General features: G+C 45.7%; 1 protein-coding gene across 4 annotated transcripts in view; it reads left to right on the forward strand.

The window, feature by feature from the left end:
• The first annotated feature begins 3,583 nt into the window (after positions 1-3,583).
• Fez1 (fasciculation and elongation protein zeta 1) overlaps positions 3,584-6,168 on the forward strand; it is a 46,323-nt gene continuing 43,738 nt past the window's right edge. For 2 of the 4 annotated variants that reach the window (XM_021172726.3, XM_029482126.2), the window contains exon 1: positions 3,585-3,762. The gene's annotated coding sequence lies outside the window, so the exon portion shown is untranslated. Of the gene's footprint in view, positions 3,763-4,472; positions 4,678-6,168 lie in introns of those variants that run through there. The other 2 variants (XM_085844522.1, XM_029482127.2) reach the window with 2 other exon arrangements.

Genomic DNA, 6,168 nt, shown 5'->3' on the forward strand with positions numbered 1-6,168 from the left:
ACATTTAGTTCCAGCCAGCCTATGCTATGTAGGGAAGGCCCATCTCTAACAAAACAAACAAAAAAACAAAAACCAAGCAACAATGAAAACACATATAACTAAAAGAAAAACTATTGCCACATTCATATTATGGGAATTTTTATTCTCTTCAGGGATATCACTTTGGCAGCAAGTTTTGTGTATGTTCTGGTGGGGGGGGGAGGGTGTTTTTGCTGTTTTTGTTGCTGTTGCTGCTGCTGGTGGTGTTTCTTTGCTTGTTTTGTTTTTTGGCATGCTCTCATAGAACCAGATAGGAAAATTGCTGTGTAGCTAAGGATGACCTGGTCTTCTTGCTTCTGACCTTCTAAAGACTGAGATCACAGGCATGTATCATTACACCCAGGCATTTTATGCTTTTATCAGGTAGGTGTTCTGGAATTACTTGCTATCAATATCTATGTAACTGTCTATTCTTTTTCAAAGTAATATGGTTTGGTTCCTAGCATACATGTTTTGTGGCAGAGAATAATTGCCTTTGAATGAGGTAGCTAAGAATATATTTTGAAATTTGGGGAACATTCTATATCCCTTGTCATAATAAACCAGGGAGTTTTAGTCAGCACAGGTGGTTAAGGGTGAGCTGCTGAAGTGATTCATGCCTGTAATCCCATATTGTGTAATTTTTCCTGGGGAGAGGTGAACAAGGTCTATTCACCCAAGATAAGGTACCAACAACAGACCAGAGAAACAACTCCACACACATCTGGCTCAGTGAGCAAGCATTATTGGGTTATTTGTTTATTGGAAGTACAGGCAAATGGTTACTTATAGAAACATGGCTAACTCAAATGTCATTGAAAAGCCCACTGCAGCATGGGTGACAAATGGTCTTTTCCTTGGAGCTCCACACACAGTTTATAGACAGTGTGGCTGGTTAAAATCTCTTCTCCAGCAATTAACTGTTACTGCTTATAGTAATGGTAGTAGGGCACTTATGAATCTTGTGACTTTCAGGAGCTTCCTGAGCCTTGGATATTTCATTTACTTCCTGAGTCTTAGCTTCCCTCTATCCTTCAAGATGGAACCATACAAATCATATGTATGAGGAAATAGCTACACAACATCTCAGTCTTGGGAGGCTGAGACAAGAGGATTATTGTGGGTTTAAGGCATATTGTATAGTGAGTTCAAGGCCAGAATAGACTATAGTCTGAGATCCTGACTCTTAGGGAAGGAGGAAGGGAGGGAGGAAAGAGGGAAGGAGAAAGAGAGGGAGGGAGAGAGGGAGAGGGAAAGGGAGAAAGATTAAAGATAGAGATGGTGAGTCATAAAGGTGTCATACACCTTTAATCCTCAGGAGGCAAAGACAAAACAATCTCTGAGTTCAAAGACAGCCTGGTTTATATACTGAGTCCAACTAGAGATATGTCATACCAACAGCAAGACTCCATCTCAAACAAACAACAACAACAAAGCACCTAAAACCAAACAGAAAAAAAATATCATTACCACATCTGTACTAACTGAGTTTTCCTTCCTTGGCACATGTCACTGTTTCAGCTGGTCTGTGTGTGTGCTGGCATCTAGACCACCAGTCCTCAGGAAGTGCTTTCAAATCCTCACAAAACCAGTAACAAAATAATTAACACTGAATATCAAATTCCAGGTGTTTTTGCATAATTTAATTTCCATGTAGCCCAGACTAGCCCTAAAGTTAAAGGAGTAAGCGTTTACTCCTGCTTTAGCATCCTGAGTGCCGGGTGTGCACACTTTTGCCACCATGCTCAGCTGGAACACTGGGGTTTGCAACTGAGTATTCCCAAAGACCAAACTCTTTCTCAGTTCCAGTACTTTCCTCACAAGCCTCTCTCATACTCTGAATATTACACATGGAGTCTTTTTTTAAAAGATGTATTATTTAGTTTTGTAATAACTATGTGTTGATGTCTGAGTGTATATATATATGTACACTACTTGAGTTGCAGGGATATGTGGAAGCTAGAAGCAGGTGTTGAATCTCCTGGAATGGAATTTCAGCTTCTCAGCAGTTAGTGCTCTTCACTGCTGAACCATCTTTCTAGATCTAAGAAATAATTTCTAGGAGTTGAGAAGAATGCACAATAATTCCCAGCACCACATAAAAACAAAATAAAACAAAAACAAAAAACAAGCAGTGGGTGTGAAGGTACACATCTGTAGTCTTAGCACTAGGGAGGTGAAGGTGGAAATATCAGATGTTCAAGATCAACCCTTGACTACATGGTTTGAGGCCCCCCACACCTAACCTCCACGACACCTTGTACCACCATCACCAATCACCTTCAGCGCAGAAAAGTGCATTAAAGCTTTTGCTAAGGAAGTAGCCAAGGGTCATAGTTCCTCCTCTCCTGCCTAGAAGTGCATTGCATGAGTTCACTCCCTTTATCTAACAACGGGCCTCGGAAGTGGGAGCTATAACCCTCATTATGTAGATGAAAACGTGAGCCGTGGCGAGGATAACTTTCCCAAGGTCACAAAACCACATGACGCCAGAAAAATAGGGTTTAGCATCTATTTCCTGTTTTGCGTGTGTGTATATAGGTGCAGTTGCCATAGTGCTCTTGTGGAGGTTGCAGGACAATGTTGTGGACTCAGTTCTCTTCTAGCACATTCATGGGAGTCCCCAGGGACGGGTTCAGGCTTAGACAATGAGCACCTTTCACCTGCTGAACTCTCATGACCACTTTTTTCTAACAAGAAAAACACCCTCATGTTTCTAATTACCAGGAGGGCAGAATGGCTAATACTTTTTCTAATTTCATCAGAGATGATATCCCCCTGCCTCCCCTGCCCCTCATGATTGAACTGTTGTGATAAGAGTGCATAAATCAACATAGGGAAGACCCCCTTCACCACCGGGCTGCCATTCTTGGTTTGGCCTAAAAGTACTTCCCATCAGACAAAAGTAGGAGGGGTCACCAGGCAGACATGCCTCTCTTGTGCTGTCTTTTTTCTTTTCTTCCTTTTTCTTTTCTTTTCTTTTTTTTTAAACTACATTATTAGATTTTATATGAATAGCATCTCTAAGCACAGATTTACATACAGCACATCAACGTGTGAGGTGTAAAGACTGAAGTCTTTCTATTCCTGGATCCCCCTCACTCAAATTTCTCACTTGCATTTCACAGTTTTGGATGACAAAATTATTCCCACCATCCAGCCCCCTCACCTTGGAGCTATGAACGACTTTGGGGTAGGGCGCACCTCTTGGCTTGTCTATTTCAACCCCTAATAGAATAGGAAGGGCAGTCCAAAAAGTGCCAGAGGCTCTTTGAGTGTGTCTGTCAGTATCTGCCTGCCCATCTACTCCATTTGCCTGCATTTTTATACAAAACCTAGTGTTGGGCCATCTGAAGAATCCATATTGGTAGCGATTCCACGCCCCCATCTCGGAGCTTCTGAATATTCATGTGGGAAGCAGAAGGGCCAGTATCAAAGAAGGGAGAAACGGCAATTCATAAATATTAATAAAGGTAGGTCCACGTGCTCTAAGGAAGCTATGAGTGTTCACGAAAGGATGACGTTCAGGCCCTGGGCGCGCCCGTTAGGCGGGTTCCCGAGTGCGAGCGCGCCTCCGGGAGCCCGGGCACGAGCGCGGGGACCAGGCGCAGCCGGAGCAGCGGGGGAGCGCTCGCTGGCTGGCTTGCCCGCTGACGTTGTGCTGCACCGGGCCACCTCTAGCCGGTGGTTGGGGATGTCTGGCTGAGCCCTGGGATTCGATTCCCTCCTCCAGGACCCGCTCAGGTGCGGTGGTGGGAAAGGCGATCTTAGTCTGGACTAGCCCCAGTCCTGGGGGCGGGTGTGTGTGTGCGCGCGGGGGGGGGGGGGCGTCGGGGGGGGTCGAATTCGGGTGGTGAAGAAGACCAGAGGATTGGAGATTCTCTCATAGGATTCGTCGGGTATGCGCTACTCTCATCTCCTTTGGGTCTTTTCCTCAGAAGTAAAAAGAAGGGTTCGTGAGCCGTCGTCCTGGTCTTTCCCAGTCTTGAGCTCAAGCTCAAGGGCCCCGGAGTGGGTACTGGTAGCATCATCTCAGAGCATCGTGTGTGTGTGTGTGTGTGTGTGTGTGTGTGTGTGTTCGTGTGCAACACAGTGCTGGGAAACCCTATCTGATGGTGCTGGAGCAATGTGGACTCCATATGTCATTCCAGGACCGTTATGTGTTCCGCTTATCTTAGGCGTCTCAAAATCATCTTTGTCCCTACGAATCTGACCCTGCAATCTACTTGTGCCTCTCCGCGGCGTGTGGAGCCTTCCTCAGACGGGGCATTCTCGCAGTGTCAGACCCTCTGGCTGCAGTCCTCTGGGAGCGATTGTTTTACTACACAGAGCAGGTTGGAGAAAGGACGAGTGTGGCGAAAAGGAGTGTGCAGAGCCCGCCCTCATCCTCGGGGCCCAGGGCGCTGCAGAGCGGAGGCTCAGCTGAAGGGGTGTTATACAATCCGCTCTTCTGCCCTCTTGCCTTTCCCTTTGCATCTTGTCTCCAAGTACGACTCACCCATTCCGGTGACCAGGTCTTATTTGGCAAAGGGAAGACTGTGGAGTATGAGCAGGGGCTGCGTGGGATGAGCCGTGCATCCTCAGAGTGCCAGCCATTGTGCTGCCTAGAAGAGCCTTTCTTTACTCCGACAGAAGAGGGAGAGGAGGTCTGAAATGGAGGTGAATGGAACAGAAGTGGCGGGGGGGAGGGTACCGAGTCCGGTGAAGGGGTTGCTGAGCCATGTGCAAATGAGTATTTATTCTTTCTGGCAAAATGGACAGCTTATACGAGCCAGGTTTTGCAGAAGAGCAGTGGGAGTCTGGGAGTGGATAACAGAGGGCATTTTAAGGATCTATACGGGGATGGGAGGGGAAGCACAGAGTCAACTGGTCTACAGAACAAGTGATGGAAAGACCAGGGAGATGGGATGGCATGTGTGGAGGTGCAAAGAGGCCCAGCAGGTAAGGCACGATGAAATCTCTCATCCACCATGCATTCAGCTCGGTGAAGCAGACTGGGGACTTGTACTGCAGACCCAAGCTGCAGCTTCTGTACTGTTAGGCTGCAGGGAGAGGCTTCTTCCTACTGAGTGTCTGTTGAGGTCTGTGCTCTCCTCTTCTAAATTACACCACATATTTGGAGTCCTAATAAGTGGAATAGATTGTATGGAACACTTACACTATAGTCCTGGATTGTGTTCAATAATAAAAAGACGAGTTTCCCATGATCCCTCTCTGCCATTTTCACATATTTATTTATTTTGGAATCACAAAGAAGATGGCTATTCCTTGTATTAACATTAACGCGTGTGTGTGTTTGTGTGTGGCAGGAGGGTGGGAGGTGTGAAGACAGAACCCTAGATGTCACACATGCGCGGCAAATGCTCCGTGGCTTAGTTGCTCCTGGAGCCTTAACATTAGGTTTTAAGGGAGGAGGACTTGGAGAGAAGCCGAGGCTGAGGACCCAGCAAACTTGCCAGGATGGAAGGATGCAGGGTTACTTCAGACGTTTCAGATGAGAAGTGAAAGCAGTCTACCTAGAGGAGTAGAAAAGAAGATGGATTAGAGAAGGAAGGTAGGGGGCCCAAATGAATGGGATATGCCAGCACTCCAAGCCTGGGAACTCCCCCTTCTGGAGGTTTGACTCTCATTTACTCTGCCACAGCCCCAGATACAAATGCTCCATTCAGGTTAGGAACCATGTTAATACAGATTCCCAATGCACAAGCTCAGTTTTAGCATCATCTGTCTGATCATTCACATGGCTCCTGGGTGACGAGTTGCTGAAAACCAATACTATAGATTGAAAACAATATTATAGATTGTTTCAACTAACAATGTTTCTGGACTCTGAACCTTGATATCCATGGCTTCTTTTATAGCCATTTTAAAAACTTTTATTTTATTTTTAAAAAGTACTGGCTGTGTGTATGTGATGTGTGTGTGTGTGTGAGTATAGACATGAATGTGCCACACAGCACAAAGGTCAACTTTCAGAAATTAGTTCTACTCTGGGATCCAGGGAGCAGACTTAGGTTGTCACGTGTGCAGGGCGAGCACTTTTAACCTACAGAACATCTAGAGGCCTATTTCTTTTTATAGTTTTGTAGGTATATTTTTATTCTTTAGGGGTTGTCTGAGTCAAATATACTCTCTTTTTGATACTCCATT

This window comes from Mus caroli, unplaced genomic scaffold (genome assembly GCF_978045245.1).
Source record: "Mus caroli unplaced genomic scaffold, Mus_caroli_1 scaffold_11, whole genome shotgun sequence".
Taxonomy (NCBI): domain Eukaryota; kingdom Metazoa; phylum Chordata; class Mammalia; order Rodentia; family Muridae; genus Mus; species Mus caroli.